At 37.2% G+C, this 21873-nt stretch overlaps 1 protein-coding gene across 7 annotated transcripts in view; it reads left to right on the top strand.

Annotated features, from left to right (window-relative positions):
• The first annotated feature begins 3806 nt into the window (after positions 1–3806).
• Positions 3807–21873, top strand: part of LOC118282189 (protein FAM13A) — a 36389-nt gene continuing 18322 nt past the window's right edge. For 4 of the 7 annotated variants that reach the window (XM_035603133.2, XM_035603136.2, XM_050701101.1 and 1 more), the window contains exon 1: positions 5288–5455. The gene's annotated coding sequence lies outside the window, so the exon portion shown is untranslated. Of the gene's footprint in view, positions 3972–5286; positions 5456–21873 lie in introns of those variants that run through there. The other 3 variants (XM_035603134.2, XM_050701100.1, XM_035603135.2) reach the window with 3 other exon arrangements.

Consider the following 21873-nt stretch of genomic DNA (forward strand, 5'->3'; position numbering starts at 1 on the left):
TTCTAGTCGTATCGGTCTGCCGTCCCATAGGGTTTAGAGAGTAAAGGAACAGAGAGTGAACCTATGTTTGCACACACACTGGTACACTATAATATCTCCTGCGTCTAGTTAACAGACTAGTCACCGTGATCAAAATCGGTCTGGAAATACTTTTTATATTTTATAAGTATGTTTTCTTAATGTTATTTTATTAATAAACGTCTTCCTTATCTCCTATGACATTTTCCGTTCTAAATTGCATTTTCCCTCGCAATTTTCCTTTCATGGCAGAATTTATCTTTCACGTCCGCTGCACAAGCAATACCTATTACCGATCATATTTCAAAGAGCGAGGAATTCAATCCCGTTACGGTATACAGCTATACAAAGAATATATTCTGACGACAATATTGCACTAGCAGCGGATTTTATTTCCATAGCTGGTACTCTCAATACAAGAGAAGGTTGGAAACATACTGGATTAATTTTAAAACAGTGCCGGAATGTGTAAAAAAATCTGTTTATGTATCTCATTAGGAGGCAAAAGATCTTTAATGACTTCTCCCGCCTTGTGTGAGGCGGGAGGGAGTGTCAGACTCTTACTGACTAAAAACCACCCCGTTCATACTTTTGCCCTTCGAGCCGGAGCATCGGTAATCCAGCTAGGTAGTCCGCAGCTCCGGTTCAGGCATCAGCCCTATTGACCCTATCTGTTGTACCCATCTGGAAACATAGACTGTCACAAGGAATTCTACTCCTCAGTAGTTTTCATTGAAATGTTTTAGTGAAATAAAATAACTAAGTAGGTAGGTACTACAGTTAGTTAGGTACCTTCTACATTAGTACTATACTAGAGTTTGATAAGTTAAAAGTTTTTCATCAAACTTTACGGTATAGGTACTTTATTAGTCTTGATACAAAATCTATAACAGGCAACGTGTTTAAAATCCCTTGTGTTTTCAAGTGATTCGCCTGGCTTCAGCATCGGTTTTCATCAATACAGTATTGAGTTTGTGAGAGACTTGTAACATTAATTTACTGGTTCGCGGTAGACTGGTTAATAAAATATTGTGCTCCGTTGCTTCGGGAGTAATTAATTGGATTTCCAAATTGGTCTTCAGTATTTATTGTTAGGATTTTGGATATGATAGGTATAACCTGGGTGTCTTCAAAGCCCGAGTGGATAGGTTGCTTATGGGCAGACGTGCTCCACCGTAGGCCGCATCATCACTTACCATCAGGCGAGATAGCGGCCAAACGTCGGCCCATTTAACATAAAAAAAATGTGAAACTGACACGGTTTTTTGGTGAGTTTGTCTTCTAAGATGATTCATCATCTGTAAATTAAACTATTCCAAATCTATATTTTATGGAATTAATGTTCATTCGACACGAAAAACAAATTAATCATATTACTATAGAAAATATTTTCGCTGCAATAAAATCACTTATATTCAATGGTATTGGTAGATGATACCAATATTAAACGTCGCAACCAATAATAGTTCAGACCTACTTATCTAGACCTACATAATGATAACAGTTCAGACCTACTAATCTGAACCTAACACAGTAACTTTCCGACCATCAGACAAGCCCACTAATGTATCTATCAATCACCGACCACAAGTCGGCTACCCGTACCTATTACCTCGAACGAGCCACCAGCGTAGCAGTCAGTGTTTACAAATAAATAACTACATTGTGACTGCTTCCGTGCGTCACGGCTACACAAACGCGAACAAATTCACAACAAACCGTAAATCCACACAACTGTGGGTAGTGGGTAGCGGGTAAGTACATACAGACACACGAACGTTTCTATTTCCACCAAGTTCACGGAGACACGGAGCTAAGTGTGCTCACTGGGTAGAGTAAGCCAGAAGGACCATACTATGTAGTAAGTGGCTATAGGTAGACCAGTGGTGACGTATGTTGTACTGTACCCTTAGTACCAGTGTGCTTTATGTTGAATGAAAATGAAACGAGAGGGCGTTCGGCGCTCTGATTGGCAGGTGCGAATGAAACAACCAATCTGTACAATTAGTATGAGTTTGCTTTATGTTTGAAGTAAATGAAACGAGAGCGCGTTCGGTTCTCTGATTGGCCGGTGCGAATGAAACAACTAATCAGAGCGCCGAACGCGTTCTCGTTTCGTTCTCGATAAACGTAAAAAAAATCGTACTAACCCCTCTGGTACCGTAACGAAGCGGAAAATTTAAAACCGTATTGCCATATATGCAGCTATACTGTAAGCGTGACCAAACCATTGGCATTTCTATTTACATAGACATAGGGACCTGATTGTGAAGCAAATACCTAATCAATTCAACATAGCAGCCTATTCTAAATAATAAAATAAAGATGTCTCTTATCCCATTGCCATTTTTTTCCATTCGTTTAGCACTCTCGATTTTAGGGTACGTAGCAATTTGTCAGCTTTATCAGGTGATAGCAGATAAGATCAGATAAAAACACATTTTGGGGAAAAACTAACTCTAATAACACGTGCTAAGTTTCAAAATCTTTTGTACTGTTAGTGAAGAAATAAATTGCGTTGTTCTACTGTCTGTCTGTATGGCAAAAAGTATGTTAAGTATACGAGTATAGTTATGTCTATTGGGTTCGTTTTCCTGATCGATTGTGTTTACTCAATACGCACAGTCTGTGCTCGTGTTGATTTTATTAGTTGCCAACTGCTTGGAACTTCGACTATTGTTATGTTACTATGTACGTGTAATACCGTTGAAGAGATCATGCTTTTAACCGAGTCTCAGTTGGGAACTCGTGAGAATAACGTGAACGTGGTCACGTTCACATCGTTAATTAAGAAGAACTATTTTCACGTATTGTTTTCAGTTCAAATATAAATAGGACTAGGCAAAGATAAAAGTGTAGAAGTTAATTGATTTTGAGTTTTAAAACATCTTTTTCAAGACAGTGTCGGTTCTTATAGCTGAGCTAGCCGTTTAATTCTTCGGAAGTTACATGGTTACACTTTCAATTTGATCTTTTCTTTTTATTAAGACTTTGACTGCCAACAGAAAACAGTTGAAGGCAAATCCTCCGCTAGCGCCGGTCACTTTACCCCCCCCCCCATGGCGTTTAATGTGTTAAGGACGATCATGCATGAATCTACAAGGATCATTAAGCATTTGAAACGAATGCAAAAAAATATACTTATATTCTACTACATACTATGAACATCGATCCGGTCACTCGTCCATTAAGAGTTCCCCGTGACAATGAAATGCACAATATCATGGTCAGGTTTGATACCTAGCGTTTTATGATACAGACAATTAATAAATATTCAGCGCCATTGATTGCTCATACGAGTCATACGCTAGTTTATATGCACGCATTATTATGTAGATTTTATTATGGAAAATTGCATAACCGTTGTACAGTTTCATTATAGAAATGACCCTATTTTACCTTGCTTTGGTAGTAAACGACACGCCTTAATTTTATGGCCACGTAAAAGCGAATGCAGTGCAAGAGTCGAGACAGAAACGATAATCCTATACTGACTAACGAAACTAGGTTTGCGTGTTTACCAAAAATATCTATTTACAATACTTATATCTCAGAATAATCTAGTGTTATCGACATTACAGAAGGTATTACCATATTTCCATAATGCCCCTTAATATTCCCCGCGGGATATCATCTATTAGGGTTTAAATATCCCCAGTGCCAAGGTCACATCGATCGTCGCATCGGGAGAGAGTGACAGAACTATTTGGGGTATATTTTGTCTCTTTCTAGGGGGAAAATGTCCGTGGATATCTGTGGGCAGACTGTTGATAAACAAAGAAAAAGAGAGGTTTTGATAGCTGCTATCTGCGCTGCGTTCCTCGTTTCAGTTTGCGTCCGTGCAATGATGCAGTGTGACGATTGTATGTGTGTTCACATTTGACATTTGATGTAATATATTGAAGTGGCCTTCGTTGTTCGTGAGGCGACCTTGTTGCAGTATGCAGGAGCAGGTGAGCTTTAAATTATTATTTTTATTAGTAGGTATGTGATTTTGTTTATATTTATGTTATTTTGGATCAAGTAGCGTTTCGTTATTTGAACAAAGGGTTTGTACTGAATGCATTGCGTTACATTTAAGATTAGTTTTAGTAAAATAATTATAAATTAATTAGTACGAATTATAACATCATTTTATACAAGAAAAACATACGCTCAAGTCATAATTCTGGGTTAAAACATAATATAATATGTGTAATATCAAGTAAGTGAGATAAGTTTAGACACATTACAATGTAATGTGTCTTGTGTACCACATGACACGGTTCGTGACAGTAGGTACATAGTATCTAAGCATCCAATTATCACCACGACGTACTACCCAACCCTTTCACGTCACACAATTCGCGGTACGCCAACCTAATTAAGAAACACGACTAATTAACAAACTCCTCAGAAGAAATTTTCCTTAATTTTTACACTACAGAGATATTTTTAAAACAAACTCAGTTGAATCCCTGAAGATTAAAACAAGTTCAATCTCGCAAGGAATTTCAATGTTCCCTTTTATCGAACTTAGAAAGTATTATGTAGATATCTATATAATCATGAAATACGGCGGGCGTGTTCGCTTCGTACTTTGGAGTCCTCTACGGCGTAGAAAGTGCTACGGCGTAGCATCGGCTACGAGACTTTCGTTTTGAGTTTTTCATTGCTTTGTTTTCTTCGCGCTGTCGGTTGCGTGGTAATACGAATGCAGCAATGTACATTGTTTCGTAGAAAATTACGTAAGGTCTCGTTTTGATGAGAAAAGGGTGAATTTTACAGATTCTATGACGCGGTACCTCGCCGGCCGGCGAGCGTGCCTCGACATGTTTACATTGTTTTGATAAGATGCATGTTTCGGGCTAAAAAATATGTAATATAAAAATATTTAACACGTTGAATATTCTTCATATACAAATGGCATATGTGCATCTGAGAGTATATTAAAAGTAGCATACAAAGATTTGCTATAATACAGACCAGTGCATTAAATATACCTATAGAAATAAGGACAATAAAAACCATCTTCTCAACTTAAACACAAAAAGTAAGTGTTAAGCGAAATCCGGTTATTCTAGTACAAGCACCGAATCTATTACGCAGTATGACATCAGTCACGAAATGGCATGATGCAATGCAATAAAACCGTTGCATTTCCCTGAACTCTAATAGCATAGTTGAACTTAGTCTCACGAGGTTCGAAGTTACCGTAATTGTCTCATTTCCTATCTTAAGCAAAAGTATCGATAAAATATTCGCTTGATCAGGCCGTGGCGCGTGGCTCCGCCCAACCTCCCTTCAGGCTTCAGTCGAGATCGCAGCCCGGTGGCGAGCGCACGTCTCCCATACCTCCGCCCCGCGTCGCCATTCCGTGCATTTCTATCACTTCCTACTCATTCACCATTTTACATTTAAACAAGGAAGTGTCGTGATCACACGCAGTACTTCATTGGTAAGTTTATTTTTTAATTTTGTGGATTTTTGACCGAAGTTGTTTATTTAAAGACGGCTATGTTGGGATGGTCTCAGTGACAAGGACGTTTTTGTTTAGAGATGTACTATACTGCATATAGGTACGTGCAGTTTTATATAGATATTACCTATTGAATATTTTTTGTATATATTTTTGAGGTGTATTTTTGGATGTAAATAAAGGTGAATGGCAAGTGATGACATTAGGTTGTTACGTTTGATACCTGACCTACGCGAAGCAGGGAAGGTACGTACGTTGCGGTGCATACGGTCCGCCGGCCTTTATATAGATACTGCGTAGGTGGCGTTTAGGAAATAGAATTCCAGATTGTAACGTGTTTTGATTTTAATACTAGACGGAGATTTTTCTTTCGTGTATTATTTTGTGTTGATAAAGGATTTTTTAAATGGTATTAATTTTATAAATTTTTACTACTTACTACGGATTTTTACTATCGATAGGGTTATAGCTTAATTTCTAAAACTGACATATTATTGTATAACATTATTTTTTTAATCACAAAAAAAATATTTTAATTTTTAATTTTTTTATACTTCTTACTCAAGCTTATATCACATTTTACACAATATTATCCTCTACTAGTACCTCTTATTTCCGCAAAATTTTCCGCACTCTCTTATCCGTGTCGACCTACAAAACAAGGTACACAAACCTTCACCCGGTCGGGTCCTAGGCCCGTTACATCACTACAAGAGACCTGTACTGTGTACCTCACTATGTTAGTCAATATGAACGAAGCGACACGCCCACTCGCGATCAACGAACTCGCGGTAATCGGGTCAAACTACAGTTCCGATGTCACTTTCTTATGTAAGCACCCCTTTAATTGAATCTTCGATTTTTTAATTTATTTTATGTTCTTTTTTTTAATTCCGTTTTTTTTTTTTTTTTATTTATTTGATTTTTAAAGGATATTTAAGATTTGAACGGTTTGTTTACGTTTTTTTAATTTATTTTAATTGTCAATGTATGTATGTATTGCATAGTTGTTTTTTGAAGGTAGTACTTGGTACATTGTTTGATTTGCTCATTTACATTTTCACATTTGAGAAACTAATTTTTTTTATGATATAAGCCGGAAAACGAGCTGACCGATCACCTGACGGTAATTAATCGCCACCACCCATTAAAAAAGAATAAAAGAAGCCTATCGGGGGTTAGGAATTGAAGGGTTGTTGGGGAATCCGGGATTGGGTAGATTAGGAGGGGGGTAATTGGGTCTTCAGTAACTTCACTCACACAATGAAACACAACACCAGCGTTGTTTCACGTTTCGATTTTCTGTGAGGCCGTGGTATCACTCCGGTCAAGCCGGTCCATTCGTGCCGAAGCATGGCTCTCCCACACTTAATGAAATCTACATATGCATGAGGGTTGGTATATAAAGTATTTTTGGGTTAATTATTCTGAATATTTTCTACAGCGGTTGTATGAACTTGTGCGATGGGTTTGAAATATACCAACTAAAAGAATGAATCTTAATTTGTAAAGAAGACTATCATCAAATCTTCATATCTATGTAACTATTTTTTGGTTTAACATTTGTCATCCAATGACTTCTCTCGCCTTGGGCGAGAGGAAAAGGAAGTGTCAGACTCTTACTGACTAAAGACTACCCCGTACCCCTACTCCTGCTTTTCGAGCCGGAGAGCCCCGGTAATCCGCAAGAGAGTCTGCAGCTTCGGGTCGGACACAATTCACGTTACAATTAAACAGTTTCTTATATGATTCCCAACGCACTTGCGGACCTATGATGACTGCTCATCATAAGCTAGGCTGTAAGCTTTATCCGGAGGTGCGGACTACCTAGCGGGTTTACCGGGCTCCGGCTCGACAAGCAGGAGTAGGAACGGGGTGGTTTTTAGTCAGTAAGAGTCTGGCACTTCCTGCCGGCTCGCCCAAGGCGGGAGAAGCCATTGGATGATTTTCCCCTCTCAAAAAAAAGCCTGTAAGTTTTGTTACTACCAAAACCTGGTAATATAAAAAAAGTAATACCCCTTTTTAATAAAACTAGACGAACTGTCATATTTTTTACGTAGGTAAATCAATTTTACTCCATCACCCACGTAAATTACCTTTAGTCCCGTATAATTATATGCCTTTTTGACGTAGTTCATAATTACAAGGGTCTGAGTGTTGTTATCAAGTAATTTATCAAGCCGTGGCCATGTTATTGTCTTGTTGACAGCGTCTAATGACGACTCTGGACGATAAACGGACATTATACTAAAACGTTGATTGTCATCTATTAGTTGCTATAATGTTAAACATCATTAAATGTTTCTCGAAAGATTGTCTTCTTGGCTATTGATTGGGTAGTTCAGTTATTACTCGTATACATTCATAAATAATTTGACTGCCTTGTTGGCTGAGTGTCTGTAAGTGCGACTGCAAGGCAAGGGGTCTTGGGTTCGATTCCCGAGTCGGGTGAAGGGGCTACTGGGCTTTTTTTTGGTTTTTCGAAAATTTCTCAGTAGTAGCACGGAGTCTGGAAATGGAGTCTGGTATATGGCAATAGGCTCCCCCTATTACATGGGACTTACAACATAAATTGTGAAAAGTGGGTGTACACAATGGCATTACGTGCCATAATATGCACTTTTGCCTACCCCTTCGGGGTTTAAAGGCGTGGTGATATGTATGTACAATGAAAAATGATCATTACACTTTTATTAATTTTGTTCCTTACATAATCACGGGACCACAGGGTCCCGGACCTTTGGAAGGCGTACGAGGGGCCGAAGCCAACTCGCAGAGGCCCGTTGAACAATTTTAATCTAAATGTAATGGGACATCAGCCAGCGATTATCCCTGTATGCACTATGGAAGTACACCAAAGGACAATCCCCGGTTGATGCAGGACTATTGTGAGATATGGTAAAAGGAAATGATAGGGATATGGGTGTGGGTGGCTGTGGAATAGTTAACCGGTTAACTATGGGGACTATGGCCCCTGCCCCTGACCAATATTGAAAAATACGGATAAACAGGCAGGGGGTGACTCGCAAACTCAATAGTGGGCCCCGGAAACGGCCGCTAGCATGTAGCGACAAGGGAAGCAACATCCGTTGAGCTGCTTGAGGAAGGGGAGGCATCCCACGGCTATCAGAGCAATCCCGGAAGTACGGTCAAGACCCCTACCAGCATCTTACTGGGATACGTCCTTCCCCCAAGTGGAGCTGAAGGCAACTCCACTCTTGCGAATCTCCACTCAAACCAGCCGATGAGGGCAAGAGTGAGGTAGGAGAGGCCACTCCAGGATAGTCACGAGTACTAACCGGAGTTAAAAAGTAGGGCCTCTCCCGGGAGTCAGGTCCATGGGGTCGCCACTGCCCAACAGCTCGCCACAAGCTGCCTTGCGGACCTTTTATTAATTATTATTATTTTATGATTTTATTTTATGATATACAAAATATTTTATTTCATCACGAAACATTATCTCATGTTCCTACCGTAGCTTAACCATAAGCTGATCACATTATGCATTTATATATACCTATTCTTTATAATCTTGCACATTGCCAAATCCCGTAAGTAGAAGTATAGATCTGTGATCAATCATTCATCGGCACTGGCATATAAGTTAATGGGTTGTAGGGCTGATGCCTGATCCGGAGCTGCGGACTACTTAGCAGGTTTTCCGGGGATCCGTCTCGTTTTTGCCAATTATAATATGTCTACCCTTATAATAAGAGCAAGTCCACTCCTACACACTTTTACTTCAGCTTTGTGTTGCTAGGTACTGACGTATATTTTTGTACTTACTGAAAAGGCCAACAGTACCTATCCTGATAAATCCTATGATGGAAATAAAGCCTGGAGCGTATTAGTTACATTTGTTCATGTAAAAAGTAAAATTTATCCTCTATAGGTCAATATTTTAAGTTTGAATTACCTCAATGATGATTCAAACCTCTCGGTAATTCGAATATATCACGAGGCCTCTAGTCAATATTTTTGTATTTTAAACTAAATCAAGACATTTTTGTGCATTTGATAATTCCAAATATTTTAAGGATCCTTTATATTTCGAATTAACGAGTGTTGACTGTAAAGCGTTTTGGTTTGTGCCACATTTTTTTAATTGCGTACAAATATCTGTTTACGTCAAATCCTATCCTATCCTTTTGTTGGGCGACCTCATGGCGATATATCTGAAAACGACCAACTAAAAAATTTAAAACGAAAAGAATGAACTTATTACTATTGAAAGGTTAACCTAAGTGACACACTAAACATTCCTATTGCTCTTCAAAGAACATTTCTGACATGGTCTCCAAACACGTGTGAAAAATGATGCAATGTTTAGTTACCATTATACAGTACCGGCCTTTATAGTTTAAGGGCTAAGTTATTGACCATTACTCCGTTGTTCACCGACTTTCTAAAGGTTTACCTTGTAATCGAGTGGTCCTACATAATGTTACGTGCGTCATACTGTTATATAGTGACGTTAGTTAATACAGTTGGGAGCAAAGAAACGGAGCTACTGGTGTTTTTTCTTTTTTTATTTCTTGATAAATATTTTCTGATGCGAGTATTTTATTAATTGGTAACGTATGTCGTATGAAAGGCAATTTAATTACCTTTAAAATGAGAGTAATTTTTTGTAAAACTAATATTTTTATTATTATAATTTTCGTGAGACATACTAAATTAATTATTATGTTATCGACTTACTCACGTAACGTTTTGACGAGGAACTCGACTAGTTTCAAGCCCTACTAGAGGCTCATATTCATGAGCAGCATTCCGCAGTCTAAGTCTAAGTCGTAGTCGAGTTCCTTGTCAAAACGTTACATGTGTAAACCGATAACATAATAATTAATTTAATATCTTTTTTAATTTTGTTGTTGGCTCCGTTTCTTTGCTCCCAAGTGTAGTTTACAGATGGAAGAAAATCCTAAAAACAGTCCAACAATGGAAATATAATATACTATTTTCTGATCATTATAAAGAACTTAATACGGTTCGGTTAATATTAATTACCTGTTGATGATTAATAATTAATGATTTTGTAATGACGCTATACGATGAAAATAATTTATCTTTAAAATTATTGTGCAAGACAAAGAAGTTAAACGAAAAAGATATATTAAGTGTGGAAGAGTCATGCTTTGGCACGAATGGGCCGGGTCGACCGGAGTGATACCACGGCCTCGCGGAAAACTAGAAAACCGACGTGAAACAACGCTTGCGTTGTGTGAGTGAGGTTACCAGTGGCCCAATTACCTCTCTTCCCAATTCCCGATTCCCCAACAACACTTAAGTTCCTAAACCTCAAAAGGCCAGAAACGCACTTGTAAAGCATCTGGTGTTTCTGGTGTCCATGGGTGGCAGCGATTGCTTACCATCAGGTGATCCGACTGCTCGGTCACCGGCTTATACCATAAAGAAGAGTGACATAACTTTCCTTTTAAATATTGGTCTTTAAAATATTTATGTTGAAAGGAATCACAGTAAACATCGTTTTAGGTTGTTTAAATAAATAATTGTAATCATAATCGACGGGAGTTTTTAAGTACACAGTAAAAATTAACAACCCTTTACTTTTACTGTCTTTATAAAATATTAAAATTAGTCTTTATTACCTTCTAGATACAAATGATTTTTCTTTGAAAAGTAGTAAACTTGTAAAAAGAAAATCCGCGTTTCGTTAACCCTGAAACTCGAATCTTTATGGGTACCATTTTGAAATAGGAGTTGGCTCGACAATTTACGAAATAAATAAAATTAGGGCAACGAAGTAAAATAAATTTTCTATGCAAATATTTTTTATTACAACATCAATGTAATATACAAGAAGTAACGCAAATTAATATGATTATTTATTCTTTCCTGAATAAGAATTGAAGGAAATACACAAAGAGGGAAAATCGTAAGGACTCATCACTTTTGAATTAATTTACTAAATAAATTCAGGGCTCTCAACCTCCATGATCTTTATGGTTTTAGATGCAATTTCTGATAGTCAATTGTTAATGCATTTATTTGAAAGATGGAATGTAAGAATTAGAAAAATCTTGCTACTGATGTCGGTCGAAACGTTCGTACTTGGATTGTCTTTTGTTTCTATCCCTTTGACTGAATATTAGTGTTACATTGTTCTTACATAGTTGAAGCAATCGAAACAATGTAACCAAGAATTGTATTGTGAGCCTGATTGAAAAATTTGTTAGATTTGGAGTTTCTTGCTCGTCCTTCGCCATAGGAATCTACACTTTCCATTAGACTGAACGACAGAGAGACATTGTTAATATTATTATATGTGATTTGTCGTTCAATATTGCCTTCCTGGTCTATTTGAAATAAATAATTTTGACTATTGACTTTAACTTTAGTAATATAAAGTTGTTCATCATGAAAATGTACAACAAAAGCAAAACTTCGTTTAAACAAAAAGCGGGACCAGCTGAGTCAGTGAGTCCATACAATTTTAATCTATTTCTATCAGTAAACCCGAACCCATTAGAGTTCATTAGACCCTAAACTTTTCACCAAAGCGAACAGTTAAAGAAATTCTTTTTTCTACTTCCAACTTCGCACGAGTCGACGACTCACGAGTAGGAATACCATAAAAATACTTTTACAACTCTTAAAATGTTATTGTAAAAAAATGTTTTGAATTACTTTTGTGAGGAGTTTCGCGAAGTTTTTGGGCTTCACTTGTGTTTATAAAAAGGGCGAAGTATACCCGTTGTTTGTTACGTTTTTAGAAGTTGCTACAAACAGTCAGAAGCCGGACAAATGGTCTGACCTTATGCTGCTACTGTCCCTCGTTTGTTCAGGCAGAGGCTTCGTTTCAGCATGTTACTAACGTCATTAGTCACCGTTTTAGATGCTCATGTTAAAGAAATACCACATTTGTCTGGCCATATTTAAGTAAATATTGTTTTGCTTTCACTCAATTCGCGCTTGGTTTGGTCTCAGAAGTGAATCAAAAAAGATTGAAGTTTTGGTAGTGAATCAATACTGCTGTTATAGCATCTAAGTTTTGAAAATAACAAGGGCAATCATAATCCTAAAAGATTTGTAGATAAACATTCTGAAATAAAAACACCTATAACATCGTTCGTATTTATCGTTCAAAGAGTACTTTTCCACTAAAGATGGGCTATGCTACGTTGCTGTGGATGCGTTTGACTTCCACCAATTATAATCATTAGTACACATAGTCATTCAATTTCACTGTGACTGCGCTGGTGGAAACGGACTCAGCTAAGCTATTTTTTTTATATGGAAAGATAGGTGCTCTGGATGCGTGCTATGGAAGCGTACTATTCTCTTGATACATATTCCTCGCACAACTACATAGCTTAGTATCAGTGGAAACGGTCACATAGTTTTACAGCTTAGCTATTATATATTCGTAGCATAGCTACACAGCACATATCTGGCGGAAAATCATCCTAATACAAGTATTTATTGATTTTCTCTTACACCCGCTTATATGTCTGAAGTATATTTTTCTGATCAACTAATTTATTGTTTCAAGTATTTTGTTTTTCATTTTTGTTATGATAAACGAAGATACTTGTACAATGAAGTAGGTACTTGTAAAAAACCCATTGTTTTTTGTTGGATCAATTAATTTTATATTGTAATTTAGTTTTACTTTTACGAAATATTTATCAGTTTCGTATGCGACGCTTACCGCGTCGGTTGTCGTTAAAAATGTCGCTCTGTGCACATGATTATGGGCCCGCGTTGTGGTTTGAAACTAATCGTGTTACCTCGTCAAAGAGTTTCGTAAGTGCGCAGTATTAACGTAATTATTTTTCTTTTTCTAGATATTACATAACAATACATAATGGTTAACAATTTACCGTCTCAGCCTTGTAATTATTTAATACACAGAGTTAGCCGACTAAAGACTTTATCCTGAATGATTTATGAGCGTTTTTCCTTTAGCAGCATCTTATTAAGTGTGGGCCAAAAAAATTGTCTGTATTTTGCCTTGGCCTAATTTTATAATACGGTCCATCGATCCTACGAAACACGTGTAGCTAACAAATATAATACGTATTGTCTGAGCCTTGTGGTCGAAATTCGATTGTCTATTAATTAATTAACGTTTTTATTATTATGTTTCATAATTCTATTAAGTAAAAGATATTTAGTTATGGAATGATATTTCTTTAGGGTCTAAAACCAAAGCAAACAAACTGAAAATAAGTATTTTCTTGTGTCCAAAACTACATAATGCATGCAGTTTATCACATTAATATTTATTGCAGGACATTTTAAATAAACCTAACAATAGTACCTATCTACATCTACCCCTTTACAAACAAATGTAAAAACCAAATAAACGAAAACTCAACAAATAGACAAACTTGTCGTATTTCGTAAATTGAACCCATAGTTACCCACAACAGTATTTTCTACTCTAGCGTTGATTAAAAACTCTTTGGTATCTGCCGCTGAGCGTCCATTATCACCCATGTTTTCTGTTTATACCCTCTATACCCGAGTTTTTTTTCACCTGTCTATATTAATTATGCTGCTAGTCCAGCGAGTGCATTGACCTCAGGAAATAAGGTCACTGTAGAGTGAAGTGCCCGGTACACCTCGGGCCTTAATTGCTCTCAATGTAAAATTGAGCGGAGTTTTTCACTTAACTTCTGTTGATAGCTGAACTTATATTATTAAGTGCTTGTAACGTCAGTTCTAGGGTAATGGAGTTTGTTTAGTTCTTGTTTTTAGGGGGGGAATAATTAAATATTGGCATTAGGTATTTTTATTATATATTTGCTAACCAGTTAAGTGATTGATGTGACTATCGAGGTAGTTTTTAGTTTTCTATTGGCACTTTACTATTTTTTTAAATGTTTAGTTTTTCGTTGAGTAAGGAAATATGATTGCATTTCAATTTCGTGGTAGCAATAAACTCAATTACAAGAACAAATGTCAACAACTTAAGAAATAAATAATAGTCTATCCGTCAGTGAAGCTAGGTGCCCAATGGAGAAGAACGAACAAGAAACTGACGTCTTCTACCATCACCTGCTTATCTGTGCTAACCGTTTCAGACTTTGGTTTCAGACATAAAAAGTCGAATGGTAATGACATATTTTCAATGCCCCATTCTTTAACCACGATGTGACTACACTAAACAATAACATTCTTACACAATAGAACATTGAACAAACTCAGTATTGTACTGTTTTGAAAAGTTTACTATTATTTATTTACGTTAGAACGACAAACTCACTGAATATTTTATGTTAGTACATGAGTAAGAATTTTCAATAATGTTGAAAGTATGCGTCGTTATTATTAATGACTTTGAGTACTTTTTAATAATATGTTTTGTACTATAATTATTCGTAAAGATTTTAATCACACAGCAAATGATCATATTTTCCAAATAGTATTGTTTTTAAAACATTATGGTCGGTAGTCTAATGAACCTACATCCAATGACTTCTCCCGCCTTAGGTGAAGCGAGAGGGGTCACACTCTTACTGACTAAAAATCAGCCCGTTCCTACTCCTGCTTTTCGAGCCGGAGCCCCGGTAAACCCGCTAGGTAGTCCGCAGCTCAGTACAATTAATCCTACTATTGTGTCTCTACATCCCACTAAGGTTGACTGTTAGAGAATGCCACTAGGTATTAAGTCCACCATTGTATACCTACGTACCATTGTTAACATGTGTAAAACAAGTGTAAAATAAATAAATAAATAAAATGAAACATTAACCAATGGAGAATAATTAGTTAACTACCTAATATACCTAGTGCTACTATCTTGTAGCTTCATTCCTGAATAATCTAGATGAAATTATATATTTCGGGTTTTTTAATAACATACCTAATCAACTTAGCTGACTGAAATGTATACACTATTCTATTATAATGATAAAGTTATATTATAATTGGGTAACATAATATAATTAAATCCAATAAGTACATAAAATTAACATATTAGTACCAATAACGTTAGTATACGCCTACAAGTTTACATAATTGTACATAACATTAGTACCTATAGGTACTAATACGATACGATTCGATGTAAGGTAACCATAATTTGCTGGCGTGCCGTTTAAATTGCTTTTGTAAATGTGATTTTTAATGCTTATAAACTGCCGCGAGCTGTACTCGACGACTGATTTTATGTTTTGTTACGAGACTTTATTATGTATATTAAATTCTCCAAATACATATTAAACTAGGTCTCAGAATACTTAAAAGATTTCGGTTATAAATAGGTGATATATACAATGTGATAGGGGTGGGACTTCTAACCCGTTAAGGCTGAGTACTACATCTAATTTTATCGACAAAAAAATAATATGGGGGGTTGAACCCCTAATTGAAAATATTGAAAAATAGTGATATTTTCGGTAAAAATAATTCACAAATGATTTTTTTTCTCACCAAAACATTATCAAACATATGAAAAAAGTAATGAATTAGTTAGCCAAGGTTATTAGGTACCGTTTGTCGTTTTTTTTTGTTTCTACGACGCATACAACCTTTGATTTCAAAAAAAGTAAAAAAAATATTAAAATAGCCATAATTTTTAGGGGGAGGGAATACGACCCCTTCGACCCCCGACTTTTGTCGATAAAATTAGATGTAGAACTCAGCCTTAACGGGTTAGAAGTCTCGCCCCTATCACATTGTATAAAAATATATCAGTTTCTTTGCCCTACACTAGAATTTTATCCTGAATCGAGGTTGCGTTTACAAACATACAATTTCACATGCACATGACACCCAGACCTAATACAACAATTTGTGCATTCGCACATCGCTCCGTAGCCTGTTGCCCAGTCTGTGTCTACTGTGCAGTCAAATTATCTCTTCTTTTTTTCAATCTTTAACAAACAAGAAGTAAAATCTGTTCGAAATATTCTAAAGATGCAATATCTTTTATAACCAGTGGTTTGAAAGAGTTATGTAGAAGTGCAATAAAGGAGAAATTCCTATCATTACTGCGTGCAGAATATTTCTTCAAAGAGAAAATTATGGAATTCCACTCGCTATACCTCGTAAAGAAATAAAGCTGTAATGAAATAGTATTCCAAGTATTCGTATGTGGGTCGCAGATAAATTAGAAGGATGTAAAACATCGCAGCATAATGAAAATAAAATAAATGGTTTTACTCTTATGTAGAAATTAATTAATTAACTTTGTCTTTTTTGGATGTAGAGAATTGATTTCAAATGTTAAAATGCATCGTATAAGATCCATTTTATTTAACAGACATGATAGGTACTTAGCATCATTCATAGCACGTAACAGTCCACTACTGGACTATGGGCCTTCTTTCATAACATGGCTTGACGTAAGTGTGGAAGAGCCATGCTTCGGCACGAATGGGCGGGCTCGACCGGAGTGATACCACAGCTTCACAAAAAACCGACGTGAAATAACGCTTGCGTTGTATTTCGTTGTGTGAGTGAGGTTACTGGAGGCCCAATTACTCCCCTTCCCAATCTTCCTAATCCCCTATTTCCTAACAACTATTACCCCAAAGGCCGGCAACGCACTTGTAAAGCTCTTTTTTTTTTTTTTTTAGAGGGGGGAAAATCATCCAATGACTTCTCCCGCCTTGGGTGAGGCGGGAGGGAGTGTCAGACTCTTACTGACTAAAAACCACCCCGTTCCTTCTCCTGCTTTGAGCCGGAGCCCCGGTAACCTTTTACGTTGTCCGCAGCTCCGGATCAGGCATCAGCCCTACTGGGCCCCATCTGTGGTGGTCTGGCTCTTTGAGGCGCGCGCGGAACGCGACGCGCCGTACGCACGGGTCTGGTTCTGTTCGAGCGGTGAGCTACCCTTGCTCGCCGTCCGCAGACCCGCACTTACGGTGGCCGGAGATCGCCACGCGATCCCCGACGCCCGGAGTGTCTTCTGCGGCGGCTGGGGCGTGAAGAGGATCGTTCCCTCACGCGCTCCGCCTCCTCCTTAGCTAGCATGACTGCTTCGCAGAAGGAGGAGACGGCGTTCCATTCCCTCTCGCTCCGCATCATGGCCTGAACCAAAGCCGGACGCGAGAGGTCACCGTCGCCGATCATATCCCTAAAGACACGGCGGTGCTCAGCCCATGCTACTGTAAGCTCCACCGTGTCCTCCGGGTGATCCACGCAATGCCGACACCCGGGCGTTTCCTCCCGCCGAATCCGAAACAGGAACCTACCGAAACTAACGCACTTGTAAAGCTGGTGTTTCAAGTGGCCATGAGCGACGGCAGTTGCTTACCATGAGGTGATCCTCGCTCGTTTACCGACTTATTCCATAAAAATGTGGCATACATTTGATATCCGTGTTCCAGATCGCAGTTTGAAAAGTTCAAATTTATTATAGAACGTGGCTTCTAGAAAAAGGCTCTTACATTCCGACACCCACGGGAAGAGTATAGTGACAAATTGTTTTACTTACCATTACACATAAGTCATCAATTACTATGTTAATCAACTTTGAACATACATTAAAGTTTGAACCTTTGACAAGTAATTTTACTGTCGATCGCTCAAGTCATAAGTCACTTTATCTGACGTCAAAATCGTTACACTGTTAATGGAAATAGTCGATTTGGAAAGGAAAACTTTTTTGATGAATATGAATAGCATGGCTGTAAAACGCTTCGTAAATTAACGAGGATTTATGAATTTATTGTCTGATTCTATCGGTGGCTTTTAACTGATTAAAAACGGTTAGTTTTTAGAGTTTTATTAGATGAAGCACTTTATTGTTATCTTTCTCTAATGATTGCGTGATGATTTTATATATGTATATTATTCTCCGAAACAACCACTCAACTGTAAAAATATTTCATAATCTCGTGTAGAAAAAGTTACAATCTTGACATCTCCCATTCTTATATTCAAGAATACGATAAGTTGGTGAAATTGTTAGGGTGTTACCACACCCTATGTGAGTATGTTGAGTTGATGTGCATCGATGGGGTATAGCCCATCGAATAGAACGGATTGGTCGACGTCCATCGATAGTTTCCAGCTGGAATATAATCATCACTAATCGATCGATAGCCGATACAATCGCCAAGCAATCGATCGATCGGTAGGTAGTCCAGTATCCGTCGATCAATTAAAGCTACCACACCAATCGATTAGTGTCGACTGATGTCGATCGATGCCATTGATGGACTATCGATCGATTGGTGTGGTGACACCCTTAAACAAAATAAAGAGAGAAAGAAACAAACATTAGGCACTAATTCAGTAAAACAAATTAATCATCCGAAAAAACAGACCATTACCTACCATTAGTCAAATTGTAATTTCACATTTATAACACTTAGAAGTAGGCACCTAAGTAAGTACCTAAGTAAGTTGCGAACGGAGATAAACAAACAACTACGTATATTATCTAACTGCCACATTTGTCAGAATTAAGTTTTCGTCATGAGTTCGTAATTACATAATGTGCAGACTAAAACAAAGAGCTCTTTTATGTTTCTACTCAACACGACTACAAATATGGGTACTACAGTACTACAGGAATATTTTTTTGCTATCTCTGTCTTGCTCATACTGTTAGAAAGAGATAGTAATGCCTGTATTTTCCTGAGCGCTGTCATGGAACAAGGGTCACAAGGGCGAATGTCTAAGCCATTTTTGGCCAGTTATTTATAAAACCTGTGGAAATAGAGGTGTGTCTGAGTTACTTCTATGCATTTTACATTGAATAAGTACAAATACCGAGAAAAGCTTAAAAAAATATTTAATAAATCAAGGTAATTTAATTAATCCAATTAGTAATTTAAGCTCATACACTTACTTTTAAAATATATTAGTTATTATATTAAATTACATAAGAACATCAATAAATTAAACTAACATAGCATCAAGGTAATAGACAACATAATCGATATAAACATGAAATAATAACGTAATAAGTAACAAACATCCCATTGGCTTGTTTTACATTATATTTGTGACATTACACTCACATAAACTTTCTACAAAAAAAAAAAAATCTTTATTTAAATTACCCTTAACCGACGAGTATGCATGAAAAGACTAATGACTATTAATGAAGCGAAAGAGGTATGTAAGATTCGTAGCAATTGGCGTTCCATTGTCTCAGCCTACCCCTATTGGAGACACAGACAGGTTATGTATGAATGTATGTATTTTCTTCAATCTTTTGCCAAATAGAAGATAATATTCCATTTTTTATGAACTCCTAAACTCAGTTGTTTGTAAGTAGTATGACTAAGTACTTCTCAAGGCTACTACAAGTGGAACTATTGGAACCGTGCCCGCCTGGCAATGTTTTCCTACAACAGAGCCAAACACATTACAACAACCTTATTTACCAAATTGCAGATGTTGTGGTCGAACTGGAGCGTGTTTGTTCCAGCAGTGTATTTGTATGTGCTTGTTTTAGACTGGTTTTCTAGAAGTTTCTGATGGGTGTTAAAAGTTTATGGGTAGAGTTCGGGAAAAGGAAACTTGCCTTCAAGATAAATGGTATTTATTAAGATAAATAAATGATGTCAATTCCATATACATGTCGCGGCGTGAATTTTGTTTCAATTATGAATTAGAATCAATGCACGATTTCGTGCCGTCGGCAAACACACCATGCCCGTGACATCTCAGCTTAGCAACCGGTACAAACAATGGGCTCTTGTACGCCCCCTTCAAAATCTTACATCGCACATATAAAGTTTACATGTGAATGGATAGAATGGATAGAAAATCCTAACGAAAAATAGTAGGCTGAATAAACATGGATAGAAAATTTCAACGAAAATCAGTTGGGCAGAACGCCCGCCATTCACGATCACCTCGTCTGGTCAGAAGATCCTCCCTTATTTTAGGGAACAGAGAGTAAAGTTCTCTAAGCTACCTATGTTCAAATGTATTTATGAACATGAACATAATTTATAAAGGTGTGTTCGGTATCAATTTGGTTAATTAATTATTTTTCTGTATAAATATGATATGTTAGCAAACAATATTATCTATATTGGCAATTAGCCGATCCCTACACATCACTATTATGACAAACAACGCCGGACAGTTCGGGGAAGTCATTTGTTTTTCTCAATAATAATAATTTGTTGATCGACCGTTGTTTCTATCAGTGACATAATTAATTGTATCGAGTGTTGTTTGTTGCTAACCAAATATAGTACCATTTAAATAAAGTATATGATTAGCATATTCATATTAGAATATTATCAAGCATATTACATTAATTTTATTGGATGGCCTACCTATGCAATGTTATTAGACTGATTTCAAGCTACGACAGGATCTATTATTATGAAGAGTAGGCGGGATAACTGATGCAACGGGTGGCGGAATTTAACAATTTAGGTGAGGGAGAGCCATGCTTCGACACTGATACGGCCTGTCTAACCGGAGTGATACCACGGCCTCAGAAAACCAACGTGAAACAACGTTTGCATGGTTTCGTTGCCGAAGGCCCAATTACCCCCTCACCAATCTTCCTAATCCCCGATTCATCAATAACCTTCAAATTCCTAATCCCCAAAAGGCCAGGAACGTACTTATAACGTGTCTGTCGTTTCGGGTAACCATGGGTGGCGGTGATTGCTAACCATCAGGTTATCGGTCAGCTCGTTTACCGGCTTATGCCATAAATAAATAGACAGTTTTCCAAAAACTTTGCTCTCAGTAAACATCCTATAAAACACTAAACAAAAGTACCGCAACTAAAATAATATCATTAGTGGAATTAGAAACTACTAACTCATTTAGTACCTAAGCCTGTCACAATAGGACACAAGTTGTGACCTAAATTGTGCCACAAACATGTGTTCAGTGGAATCGGTAGCAGGTTGCAGTATAAATAAATTATTCGAGCAACTGTGTTTACGTTTGTGCATTCAGTTGCAGTTGTTCTGGTCTATAAATAGCACTTAATTTACCCTGCTGCCGCTGCGCGAATTGAACGGAATGGACAATGAATCTGTGTACTCTGTGTTGTTTTAATAGGTTTATTGCTGACGTTGAGAGTGTTGTTTTATTGTGCGATTTACTTCATTTTTGATATTTATCATCTTCATCGTCAATAGCTCGTAACAGTCCATTGGACCACTTGTAGTATTTATTTATTTATACTTTATTGCACACATACATAAAACACATTACATTTTAATAGTAATTAGAGTACAATGGGCGGTCTTATCACACACGGCGATTTGTTCCCGAAGAAGAAGAATCTTTGGTTGGTTTTTTTTTAATGGCCGGGGAATGGATAGTATACACGGCGATTTCTTCCCGAAGAAGAAGAATCTTTGGTTGGTTTTTTTAATGGCCGGGGAATGGACCTTTTATATTGCGATCTCCATGACGCTTAGCAGACATAATGGAGATCGCAATATAAAAGGTCTAAACCTTTATCAGGACACATTGACAAGTTCGGC

The sequence above is a fragment of the Spodoptera frugiperda genome, chromosome 20, assembly GCF_023101765.2.
Source record: "Spodoptera frugiperda isolate SF20-4 chromosome 20, AGI-APGP_CSIRO_Sfru_2.0, whole genome shotgun sequence".
Classification (NCBI taxonomy): Eukaryota; Metazoa; Arthropoda; class Insecta; order Lepidoptera; family Noctuidae; genus Spodoptera; species Spodoptera frugiperda.